Genomic DNA, 6,253 nt, shown 5'->3' with positions numbered 1-6,253 from the left:
TCCTCCTCCTCCCTTGTGGGTTCGGCCATGATGGTTAAATCAATGGCCTTGCACTCTCTCTTTGGATTTTCTTCTGTATTGCTTGGGAGAGTACTAGGAGGAGTTTCAATGACTCTTTTACTCAGCTGGCCCACTTGTGCCTTTAAATTTCTAATGGAGGACCTTGTTTCATTCATGAAACTTACAGTGGCCTTAGATAGATCAGAGACTATATTTGCTAAGCTAGATGGATTCTGCTCAGAATTCTCTGTCTGTTGCTAAGTGGATGATGGAAAATGCTTGCTATTGCTAAACCTGTTTCTTCCACCATTATTAAAGCCTTGTTGAGGCTTTTGTTGATCCTTCCATGAGAAATTTGGATGATTTCTCCATGAGGGATTGTAGGTGTTTCCATAGGGTTCACCCATGTAATTCACCTCTGCTATTGCAGGGTTCTCAGGATCATAAGCTTCCTCTTCAGAAGATGCCTCTTTAGTACTGTTGGATGATTCCTTCAATCCATTCAGACTCTGAGAGATCATATTGACTTGCTGAGTCAATATTTTATTCTGAGCCAGTATGGCATTCAGAGTATCAATTTCAAGAACTCCCTTCCTCTGAGGCGTCCCATTACTCACAGGATTCCTTTCAGAAGTGTACATAAACTGGTTATTTGCAACCATGTCAATGAGCTCTTGAGCTTCTGCAGGCGTTTTCTTTAGGTGAATGAATCCACCTACAGAATGGTCCAATGACATCTTTGATAATTCAGACAGACCATCATAGAATATGTCCAGGATGGTCCATTCTGAAAGCATGTCAGAAGGACACTTTTTGGTCAATTCCTTGTATCTCTCCCAAGCTTCATAGAGGGATTCACCTTCCTTCTTTCTGAAGGTTTGAACATCCACTCTAAGCTTGCGAAGCTTTTGAGGAGGAAAGAACTTGGCTAAGAAAGCCGTGATCAGCTTATCCCAAGAGTTCAGGCTGTCTTTAGGTTGAGAGTCCAACCATATTCTAGCTCTGTCTCTTACAGCAAATGGGAAAAGCATAAGCCTGTATACCTTGGAATCAACCCCATTGGTCTTAACAGTATCACAGATCTGCAAGAATTCAGTTAAGAACTGAAAGAGATCTTCGGATGGAAGTCCATAAAACTTGCAATTCTATTGCATCAGAGAAACTAATTGAGGCTTCAGCTCAAAATTATTTGCTCCAATGGCAGGGATTGAGATGTTTCTTCCATGTAAATTGGAATTAGGTGCAGTAAAGTCACCAAGTATCTTCTTTGCATTGTTATTATTTTCGGCCATGTCTCCTTCTTTTTCGAAAATTTCTGTTAGATTTTCTCCAGAGAGTTGTGCTTTAGCTTCCCTTAGCTTCCTCTTCAGAGTCCTTTCAGGTTCAGGGTCAGCTTCAACAAGAATGTTCTTATCCTTGTTCCTGCTCATATGAAAAAGATGAAAACAGAAAAGAAGAGGAATCCTCTATGTCATAGTATAGAGATTCCTTGTGTAAGGAAAAGATAAGAATCCAAACACAAGGGAGAGGATTGAGTTCGAATTCTTGGGTGAAAGAGGGGTGTTAGTAGATGAATAAATAATTAGAAAGAGATGAGGAGAAGAGAAATTCGAAATTTAAATAAATTAAAATAAAAGTATTTTTGTTTTTAAATTGAATTTAAAATAAAAAATAAAAATTAAAGTTCGAAAATTAAGAAAGGAAAATTGAATCTAATTAAATTAAATTAAAAACAATTAGTTAATTTAAAAAGGAATTTTGAAAACGAGGGAAGGGATTTTCGAAAATTAGAGATAGAATTAGTTAGGTAGTTTTGAAAAAGATATGATTGAAATAGTAAACTTTTAAAATCAAACAAAAAGTCAAGTAGTTAACTGAAAAAGATTTGAAAATCAATTTTTGAAAAGATAAGAAGTTAGAAAAGAAGTTGGAAAAGATTTTGAAATTGATTTTGAAAAAGATGTGATTGCCATTTATTTTGAAAAAGATTTGAAAAAAAAATTTAAAAAGATTTGATTTTTGAAATCAAAGTTGATTACTTGACTAACAAGAAACTAAAAAGGTATTATTCTAGAGTTTAAAGATTGCACCTTTCTTACTAGGCAAGTAACAAACTTAAAAATTTTGAATCAATCACATTAATTGTTAGCATTAATTTCGAAAATAAAAATAAGAAAAAGATGTTGAAAATCAATTTGAAATTTTCGAAAATCATAAAAGAAAAATGAAAAAGATTTGATTTTTGAAAAAGATTTGAAAAAAGATAGAATTTTTAAATTGAAAATTTGATTTGACTCATAAGAAACAACTAAATTTTAAAAATTTTTGAAAAAGTCAACTAAAATTTTCGAAAATTATGAGTGAAATAAGAGAAAGATATTTTTTTGATATTTGAATTTTTAATGAAGAAAGAGAAAAACACAAAAAAGACACAAGACATAAAAATTATGAATCAAAACACACAATGCATGCAAGAACACTATGAATGTCAAGATGAATACCAAGAACACTTTGAATGTCAATATGAACACCAAGAACTTATTTTTGAAAATTTTTAAGAAAAGAAAAACATGCAAGACACCAAGCTTAGAAATTTTTAATAATTAGACACTAACAAATTAAAATTGCATATGGAAAACAAGAAAAGATGCAAAACAAGAAAACATGAAGATCAAACAAGAGGATTCATCAAGAACAACTTGAAGATCATGAAGAATGCATGATGAATTTTCAAAAAATGCAAGAAAATTATAAAAACATGCAATTGACACCAAACTTAAAAATTGACACAAGATTCAAACAAGAAACACAAAATTATTTTTGGTTTTATGCTTTTATTAAATTTTTTTTTGTTTTATTTTTTGAAAATAAAATTAAAAAAAGCAAAAAGCTTAAAATTAAAATAAAATTACCTAATCTGAGCAACAAGATGAACCGTCAGTTGTCCAAACTCGAACAATCCCCGGCAACGGCGCCAAAAACTTGGTGCGCAGAAATCGTGACGGTTCATTCCTTGGTAACGGCGCTAAAAACTTGGTACGCATGTTCATAATCTTAGTTCTTTGTCACAACTTCGCACAACTAACCAGCAAGTGCACTGGGTCGTCCAAGTAATAAACCTTACGTGAGTAAGGGTCGATCCCACGGAGATTGTCGGCTTGAAGCAAGCTATGGTCATCTTGCAAATCTCAGTCAGGAAGATTCATATGGTTATGGATATTTGATAATTAAAATATAATTAAAATATAAATAAAACGTAAATTAAAGATAGAAGTACTTATGTAATTCATTGGTGAGAGTTTCAGATAAGCATATGAAGATGCTTGTTCCTCCTGAACCTCTGCTTTCCTATTGTCTTCATCCAATCATTCATACTCCTTTCTATGGCAAGCTGTATGTTAGGCGTCACCGTTGTCAATGGCTACATCATGTCCTCTCAGTGAAAATGGTCCAATGCGCTGTCACTGCATGGCTAATCATCTGTCGGTTCTCGATCATACTGGAATAGGATCCATTGATCCTTTTGCGTCTGTCACTACGCCCAGCACTCGCGAGTTTGAAGCTCGTCGCAGCCATCCCTTCCCAGATCCTACTCGAAATACCACAGACAAGGTTTAGACTTTCCGGATCTCAAGAATGGCCGTCCATGGATTCTAACTTATACCACGAAGACTCTGATTAAGGAATCCAGAGATATTCATTCAATCTAAGGTAGAATGGAAGTGGTTGTCAGGAACGCGTTCATAGGTTGGGAATGATGATGACTTTCATGATCATCACATTCATATTGAAGTGCGAATGAATATCTTAGAATCGGAATAAGCTTGAATTGAATAGAAAAACAATAGTACTTTGTATTAATTCATGAGGAACAGCAGAGCTCCACACCTTAATCTATGGTGTGTAGAAACTCTACCGTTGAAAATACATAAGAACAAGGTCCAGGCATGGCCGAGTGGCCAGCGCTCATAAAGGTCTAAGATAGCATAAAACTGATCAAAGATGTCTAATACAATAGTAAAAGGTCCTATTTATATCAGACTAGTTACTAGGGTTTACAGAAATGAGTAAATGATGCAGAAATCCACTTCTAGGGCCCACTTGGTGTGTGCTTGGGCTGAGCATTGATGATGTGTTTTTGAAAAACGAATTCCAAACACACAAATCTAACCGGCAAGTGTACCGGGTCGCATCAAGTAATAATAACTCACATGAGTGAGGTCGATCCCACAGGGATTGAAGGATTGAGCAATTTTTGTTTAGTGGTTGATTTAGTCAAGCGAATCAAGTATTGGTTGAGTGGTTTGTAATTTGCAGAAACTAAATTGCATGAATTGTAAAGGGGGAAGGGGAATTTGCAGTAAATTAAAGAGAAAAGCAAATAAAAGTGCTGAATCTTAAAGAGCAAGAAATTAAATGGCAGAGACTTAGAATGCAAGAAATGTAAATTGCAGAATCTTAGAGTGCAAGAAATGTAAATGGCTTGAATTGTAAATGGGTCAGGGATGTGGGATTGCAAGAATTAAACAAAAGAACAATAAATCTCAACACATAGAAGAGTAGAAGATGACTTGAATTGAACCGGATCTAAAATAGAAATGTAAATGAACTTGAAAAGCATTCAACTGAGAAAATAAAATGATAACTCCAGATCTCAGGACCCAAGAGACTAGATAACCAAGTCTAGATCTCAATGCCTTCCTAGATCCAAATTTAGAATTCAATTGCAAGAAAAGTAAATATCAAGCAGTAGAAGAAAGGAATTCAAATATTGCTTTCTCAAAAAGTCCAGTAAATCAAACAGAGAGATCTCAGGGTGAGATTGAAACAGAATTCCTTGAATTTTCCAACCCCCAAGATTTAAAAAAAGTGTATAGAGAAGAAAGCAAAAACAACCCAGGGGAAGAGAATTCAATTCTCCTTCCCAGGAACTCTCCAATTCTAAAAGCAACAACTCAAGAATGTAAAGATGAGCTCTCTACTGTAAGTAGTCAAAAATTCTAAAAAGGAAAGCTCCCCGAAAAACATAAATTCTTAGCTATTTATACACTCTCTTCTAATGATCTTCAAGCCTTCAATTGGGCCTTTGGTCTCGATGGAATTGGGTTGATAATAGCCTCTGTTGATTGCTCTTGGTGTTGGGAAGAAACCCACTTGTGAACCGGGCCATGAACCATTCACGTTTGAGTCAACGTTTGAGGCAAATGTTGACTCAAACGTCTTCGTACTAAACATCATGCAGAACCCCATTTGCTGCCATCCACATTTGGCTCAACGTTTGAGGTCAAACGTGAGCTTAAACGTGGCTCCTCCCATGCATTTCTTTTGGCCAACGTTTGGCCCAACGTTTAAGGCAAACGTTGGCGCAAACGTTGGCTTTTCCAAGGCATTAAACAGAGTGCTCTTCCTTGCTAATATGGCACCAATGTTTGACCTCAAGTTTAAGGCAAACATTGGTGCAAACGTTGCCAAGCTCCAGGGGTGCTTTTGCTTGTTCTTGTGGCGCCAACGTTTGACCTCAAGTTTGAGGCAAACGTTGGCGCAAACGTTGCTTCTCATGGGTGAAGAATCTTCAAGCCAAGGTTTGACCTCAAGTTTGAGGCAAACGTTGGCGCAAACTTGGTGTGCCTCCAGGGTGAAAATGCAATCTTCCTCACGTTTGAGTTCAAGTTTGAGGCAAACTTTAGCTCAAACGTGAGTCCTTTTTTCTTGCCCCTTGCTGTCCCCTTTTCTTCAACCTTCTTTCAAGCCTCTTTCCACCTATCATCAATCAACAATTGCATCAAAGCTATGCTATAATCATGAGAGTTCTTCTTCTTCTTGAAATTCAAGTGATTATGGCATAAAAACTCATGAAAATACATCAATTTATCCATGGTTGATTGAATCTAAGGAAAACATGAAATTCTACCCAAATGGCTTACTTATGGCTCAAGAAAGTGCATAAAACCTATTGAAAACAAAGGAAAAAGGCTAGTGAAACTAGGCTAAGATGACTTGTCATCACAACACCAAACTTAAAGCTTGCTTGTCCCCAAGCAAGAAAAGAATTATTAAGAAGAAAGAATGAAAAGGAAGTAAATGTTCATGCTAGTGTAGTATTATTGGTAGCTCATGGGGTTTTATGCTGATATGTAAATACTCACTTCTTATTGACATCTAGGCATAGAAAGTCTCCTCCAAGCATCACTTAACACACTGCTATGACCTCTCATTATTTATTTGTCCTTGATGTTTGTTTCTCTTTATTTTC

General features: G+C 35.9%; 1 non-coding gene across 1 annotated transcript; it reads left to right on the top strand.

The window, feature by feature from the left end:
• The first annotated feature begins 791 nt into the window (after positions 1-791).
• LOC112760191 (small nucleolar RNA R71) lies at positions 792-899 on the top strand. Its single transcript, XR_003180643.1, has one exon. It is a non-coding gene; the product is annotated as a small nucleolar RNA R71 (small nucleolar RNA).
• Positions 900-6,253: the final 5,354 nt, after the last annotated feature.

Source organism: Arachis hypogaea, chromosome 16, assembly GCF_003086295.3.
Source record: "Arachis hypogaea cultivar Tifrunner chromosome 16, arahy.Tifrunner.gnm2.J5K5, whole genome shotgun sequence".
Lineage (NCBI taxonomy): Eukaryota > Viridiplantae > Streptophyta > Magnoliopsida > Fabales > Fabaceae > Arachis > Arachis hypogaea.
This window is presented reverse-complemented; position numbering and strand designations above follow the sequence as displayed.